The 7,008-nt window shown below is 37.5% G+C and overlaps 1 long non-coding RNA gene across 1 annotated transcript; it reads left to right on the top strand.

The window, feature by feature from the left end:
- Window positions 1–921: 921 nt before the first annotated feature.
- LOC126832259 (uncharacterized) lies at window positions 922–5,936 on the top strand. The gene is made up of 4 exons (XR_007684627.2): window positions 922–1,007; window positions 3,582–3,668; window positions 5,420–5,579; window positions 5,793–5,936. It is a non-coding gene; the product is annotated as an uncharacterized LOC126832259 (long non-coding RNA).
- Window positions 5,937–7,008: the final 1,072 nt, after the last annotated feature.

Here is a 7,008-nt window from a genome sequence, read left to right as displayed (position 1 = left end):
GTTCAAAATTACAACAGTTCACAATGCGAACCTGCTCTTTGACTAATTTAATTAATTCAGCCACTGTACAGAACAATAAAGTGACTAGATACCAAAACATATGGGACAGAATCAACCAAAGACATCGAAATTTACAAAGATAATTATTTGCTATATGCGTGCGCTTAAAGATGGGTTCCCAGAAAAGTATTTATCGGGTGGTTATTTCCAATAAAAGTATGACAATTTTGGTATATATGGAAAGTAGAGTAATCCAATCTTACTGGATAAATACTGGATTCCCCGAAACACACTCATGGAGCGTATACAGGACAAAAATGTAAGGGTTCCCCTAATCGACAGCCCGACGATTAGGAATTTCTGCACGCGTGATGCCAAAGGTCACACGCGAACATTGAGCGCTTGATGTACAAGTTGATAAACTTTATGAAGAGTTAGACGTACAACACTTTCTGGGATAAAAATGACCGAAAAAGACGCGGGTAGTGGATAATCCGAGAATTTAATTGGGATTCGATATTTGTAATAAATAGTAAGCGATTAAAGACAACATCGTCTTATGTATGCAATGAATTCCCCTCTGACTTCCACGAGAGGTAAGTCACGTGACGTAAACATGACCTGTTTGATCGAATTTTTATAGCAGTGCATTCCTTCGCAATTTCAATGTTTGAGAAGGATTTGAAGCAAAATTGTGACAAATTAATTAGTTTGAATATGTTTTTAGTCCATATATACCATTAAATCACCCAGTTTGTACGCGGGAATGTATCTTTAAGTATCTGACAACCAGATACCATCGTGGAGGTGGAGTCGTGTTTGACCTGAACCAGTTTTTTCTTTTTTCATGTTGCCTTCGTGTATCACAGAGTGTATTAATACTATCTGACCGATAAAACATAGATTGGAACTGTACTAAAGGTTTATCTTGAATTATCTTACTATAAAAAGGTGTCAAGAAGAAGTACTGCCACAGTTCTTATTGACACACGTAGAAGACAACCACGGTAAGTTAATATATATCCTAGATGTACCCCGGTAAGTCGGGTAAGTGTCGGGAATATTGGATCTTAACAGGTGGGAAACTTCTTGCTGTCAAAATATCTTTAATAAAATGAGATATGCGAGCATAATTATTTATTATCATGATTTTACATAGCTGTAATCCTGTCACAAGAAAGAATCAGATGCTCCATTTTGAGTGTGACCGTGAGGTTCGTCAGATATTACAAGAGGCTTAAATGGTTCTTAATACGGGAAACTTATAATAACAATTATCTACATACAGGACCGCGGATAACCGACTAGTACCTTAGCTACTAAGTCGGATAGACCTAAAAGACTGAAGTATCAAGTACAATCACATATTTATATGGAATTACTTGAAAACACTTGTCGAGATCAAGTGTTGACATACACTAGCATTGATGTAACAATTTACAATATAAGACAGACAGACGATAACTCCCCCCACATATTAGCTATGGTAGCCTCACTTGGAAGGCCTTTCATCATCAGTTTCCGGTGGTGACATCAGCAACTAACGGTGAACGTTAGCTTGGTCCGACATTTATTGATTTAATTTTAAATGGACGACTGTTTAAATCCAAACTGCATCCAAGCCACCCGTGGGTCTACAAGGTTGATTTTGAGCTTGTCGTGTAAATAAAGGTCTAATTTATAATTTCTATAACATCTGAAGCCTAAATAAAGACTTGCAATAGGCAGATTTAGCTCTTGCATAATGTATGCTTAATCATACGATTGGCATGTTCACCAGACAGGCAATATTGGCAGTTACTTTATATCTATAACAGTTTTATAAACAATAAGGGTTTATAATAAATTAACATGTCATTAGAATTACGTAACTTTTCATCCTTGGCTGTAGTCACATTTCAGTAGCACACACACACAATGTTTTGAAGAAATAGAATAATTATTGTCCTTAGGGTTTATATATATGTATGCAGAATAAAATTTGATGACTTTACTTTTTTAAAATTAAAGTATTATCTGAAATATTCTATATTTAAATTCTAACATAGAACTACTATAACCAGCACGGTTATAAAAGCAATAGGGGTAACTTTCAAACCATACTATTTGGAAAGATGAATCTCTAATAGGAATATCAGTCTAATAATGACTCCATGTAAAATCATTTGGTTTCATATTCAAGGCTTCTGACGATGTTAAGGTAACCAACCATTAGGAATTCCTCAATTCAATTTGAGAATATTTTTTGTGCTAACTTTGTATTAAATAACTGGTTATTTTAACTTATGTGTGTAGTGCGGCTGGTGTGGTAGGGTTGCTGGTGGGGGTGGGTAAAATATGAAGTTTTTATACGCCCACATTTTCATGTGGACGTATATTGTCGTCGCCCTGTCCGTCCGGACGTCCGTCCACAATTTGTTTGTGGACTCTCTACAGGTCACAATTCTTGTCCGATTTTGACGAAACTTGAAATATAGGTTTATCCCCAAAAGATCTCGGCTGCTTTCGATATTGGCATGTATCGGATCGAAACTTCATGGATTATGGCCCCTGTTTGTACGAAAAATCACGTTTTTAGCTTGTGGACCCTATAGAGGTCACAATTTTTATCCGATTTTGTTGAAACTTGAAATGTAAGTTTATAACCCAAAGATCTCGGTTCCTTTCGATATTCGCGCATATCGGACCATAACTTCCTGAATTATGGCCCCTGATTGTACGAAAAATCGCGTTTTTAGCTTGTGGACCCTATAGAAGTCATAATTTTTATCCAATTTAAAAAACCGTATTATTATATCACCGTTACACCCTAAGGATGACTGAGTTCGAATTTCGTGAAAATCGGCCCAAAATTGACAGAAAAAATGGCCGCCGTTCGTTCTCAAATAGCGTAAAAATATGGTTGTTGCCCGTATAGAGGTTACAGTTGATCCGATTTTGATGATACTTTTGGACCCTCTAGAGAGTGGACACAATTTTGATCCGATTTTGATGTAACTTGAAATACATGTTTATAACCCAAAGATCTTGGTTCCTTTCAATATTCATGCATATCGGATTGTAACTTCCTGAATTATGGCCCTTGATTGTACGAAAAAATCACTTCTTTTTTTGAGCTTGTTCTCTGTCCGCCTCTTGCAAAATGTGGGCGTATCTTGCATGGCAACCGCTTGTTTGTGTTTCCATTTGTCACAAAAATAACAGTTAAAGTGATGTTTTCAAAAAACGTAGTTTGTTAGGAAATCATCCTGATAAATTTGATACGATTAGTCTCTGCCAATCAAATGTCTCGAGAATCAAAGACTTTCGAAAGATTTCGTGGAATTTTCTCTATCCCAGAGTCCCCCAACTGCAGTGCAGTCTGAGTATTACTGAACGAACCCTGTAAATATGAAGTGGTGGAAACGTCCACACGACACAAACTATGTCATTTTGGGACTAGCAGATAGTTCAATTTTATTTCAATAATTCGCTTGCGCGTTGGGGCCTTCAGACGTGGGAATAAACCGGAGAACCCAGCCCCGCCATTCCACGCCATACCTTATAAAGATTATAATGGCCAATCAATTTGTTCATTTCAGACCTCAAGATGAAATTTTCTGTTGTTTTGTTGGTTTTGCTGCCATTGGCCCTGGCCGCACCTATGGAAAAGAGACTTTTCCTGGACGGTGAGTATTTAAAGATACATTAGTTAAGAGTTTAATAAAGAGTTGAACATTCTTGCTATAATAATTAAAAAAATAGATGATAAAGAAAGAAAATATTGACAATTTAAGTCCAATAACTCTTTTCTGAACGGTGGTGTCACTGTTGGAAGTTTGGACTAGAAATAGGCATCAACTGTGTTCGCACCGTCTACTAGAATTGTCGATCGTTTAATTGACAGACGATAACTCCACCCACATATTCTCGATTATCAAGTAATATTCTCAATGGCTATGGTACCCTCGCTTTGTAGGCCTTTCAAAACCAATTTCCGGTGGTGACGTCTGAGACTAACGATAAACGTTAGCTTGGTCGGCCATTTCTTGATTTAATTTTAAATGGACGACTGTTTAAATCCAAGCTGTATCCAAGCCATCTGAGGGTCTACAGAGGTGACTTTGAGCTTGTCATGTAAATAAAGGTCTAATTAATAATTTTTTTAACATCTGAAACCTAAATAAAGACTTGCAATATGCAGATTTCGCCGTTGCATAATGTAGGTTTAAATAGATTATTTGTAATACTGTTTTTTGGACAAAACGTTAAACCGTGCCATGAGTACACAGCCCCCCCCCCCCATCCCATCCTAGATAGACCTGCATTGTATGTACCGCCACATTTTCATATGGACGTATTATGTTGTCGGCGCTGTGTTGTTGGCACGTATCGGACCGTAACGTCGTGGATTATTGCCGATGTGTGTACGAAACATAGGTTGTGGACACTCTACGGGTCACAATTTTTATCCAATTTGATCAAATTTAAAATGTATTTTCATATCCTTAGGATCTCGGGGGGATACGTATCGGACTGTTACTTCCTGAAATAATTCCCCAGGTTGTACGCATAATCGTGTTTTTAGTTTGTGGGCCCACTAGGTTACAATTCTTATTTGATTTTCAAAACCGTTGAAATATATCTTCGTAAACGTAAACTATAATCACGTATGGACTCGAATTTTGTGAAAATCGGACCGAAACGTCACCTCAAAATGACCGCCGGACCCTTCACGCAGTAGTGCAAAAGTGTATAATACTATATACCAAGGTTGATGACCTTCTAGAGGTCATAAATGACAAGGAGTAAAAGGATCTGGATGCGTTTGAATATGGTGTATACGGGCTATAGTTTGTAACATTTTTATTTTGTTTATTTTTTAAATTTGGTGGGAGCCATAATGGCCTGGATAAAACGCTGGCTCGTTAGCCTGGAGGTCACGTGTTCGATCCCTGCATTGGTCGAGAAAGTTCATCGGGATTTTCAGATGTGGTTTCCCCTTGTCAGTGGTACATCGTATGAAAACCGATTCCCGTGTATACACTGGCATGCACGTAAAAGATACCTTGGCATTTGATATTTGATATAAGCGTAGGCCATAGTGCCGCTGCGCGGTCAAAATTTCCCTCATAGAAGACTGTATGACGTATGCCCGTCTTCACTAGCCCAGTCGGGGCAGAACAGTAGGACGTTAAATCCCATTTCATTTTCTAAATTTGGTTTGAAGCATTGGGGTTATGAGAGGATAAACCCTAGCAAAAACCATCGTTCTACGACTTTTCGGTCCGGAGTTATATCCCCTTATCCGAAAACGTTTTGAATGTGATAGAGATTACAATTTGAAACATATCTTTGTCAATATTTAGTATTCTGCAACCTGAATTATATACTTTAATTTGCACGCCAGTATATAGTGTTTATAATTATATTTTGTCAGATATATCTAAGTTTTTCGACATCCCAACATTGAAAGCTCACGTTCAAGCTATTGCTAATCAAGCCGGAAGTGACGCTACAGAAGCCCAATGTGAAACTACCTGTCACAGTGTTCTTCCAGGAAATGTTGTTGGAGCTGGATGTCCCCTTATCTGTAAATCGTAAGTTAATATTTTTATCCAGTAAGGGATTGTATCCACTAAAAACTATGTCAGACAAACTATAGGTTGTATTACTCGAACCCGTTTCAGTTTCATATTTAAAACCCTTTTTTAAAAATACCTATCTAGAACTGACTAATTTAAAAATCTACAATATAATATTAAGTTTCTTTTTATAATTTTGATTATATAATTATGTTGTTGTTATTTCAGTTTTCAGAGTCTGGTCTCCAGGTTTCAAATTGCATAAGAATTGATTGTTTGTTTAACTGTCAGTGGTTGTCAAGGGTGCTCATTTTATGACAATTTTCAATTTCGTTTTATGTAAGCAACAACCAATAAACCATTTTATTTCTATCTAATGTTTGCATTTCTTTGTAATATTTTATTAAAATTAAAGAATAATGGTGCAGGTCCTCTGTGACCTATCTCATTGATTACCTGTAATCTGCCGTGTTACAACAAGGTGGGTTGGGTGGCCGCGTGCGATGAAGGTCGGGTCTACTGTGGCAAGCACACGCCCCCGCCCTCTCTTTCTCTCTCTCGTCACATGTGAGATTGACATATATCTGCACTCTAAAAAAAAGTATATAGGATGCACTTGCATGGGGGGGGGGGGGGTCAGATGCTTAAAATTGGCATGCATAGATTACTAAAACAATGATTTCTTGCACTGTACATATCTAAATAAGTGTAGATGTGATGCCACTTGGACAATTGAGGACAACAATTTTTTTCACAACCCTTCCTAAAAATTATGATTGTATTGTATCAAGGGATTCATTTAAATTATACAATTCAAATATGCCTTCAAAATATACACTTAATTAGAGATGTACAGTGCTAGAAATTAATCTAAATGAATAAAACGATGAAGGCATCCTATCCTGTAATGCATGGCAGATGCTGACATTTTTTTTAGTGACGCACATTTGGCTACATTGATCTAGTGTATTGTCAGAACACCAAATTAACCAAAAATATTATTTGCAACCCAGCCGTATGGTTTATTAACACGCAAATGAAATTGTAAAAGATGGAATTGAAGGCCAATTGGTTTGACCTTCATTGCAGCTAGCTGGTAAGCATTTCTAGATATCAGAATTTCGCTGTTAACAGCTAGAATTTGTGGGAGGGTGAAACGAGCTTAATGAGTTAATGAGTTTTGCTATGACAGTGGCACCTCGATCACTTACATGTCTTCTGGGGAACCCATACCTGGTTAAAACCTCATCATAGAAAAATCTTCTAACTTCTCCAGCCTCTTGGGTTTTTGTGGGAAATACTCTGCCCAACCAGTGTGGGAATCAACGACTAACAGAATGTTCTTGCAAACTCTAGTGCTTGTAATGAGCCGAGGAAGTCTACGTGAATGCGTGAGAATGGCTTTTCCACCGACATAGGTGTCGGAGGAACTGCATGGTACTGC

Source organism: Patella vulgata, chromosome 9, assembly GCF_932274485.2.
Source record: "Patella vulgata chromosome 9, xgPatVulg1.2, whole genome shotgun sequence".
Taxonomy (NCBI): Eukaryota; Metazoa; Mollusca; class Gastropoda; family Patellidae; genus Patella; species Patella vulgata.
The sequence above is the reverse complement of the archived record's forward strand: the minus strand, read 5'-3'. Positions and strand labels throughout refer to the sequence as shown.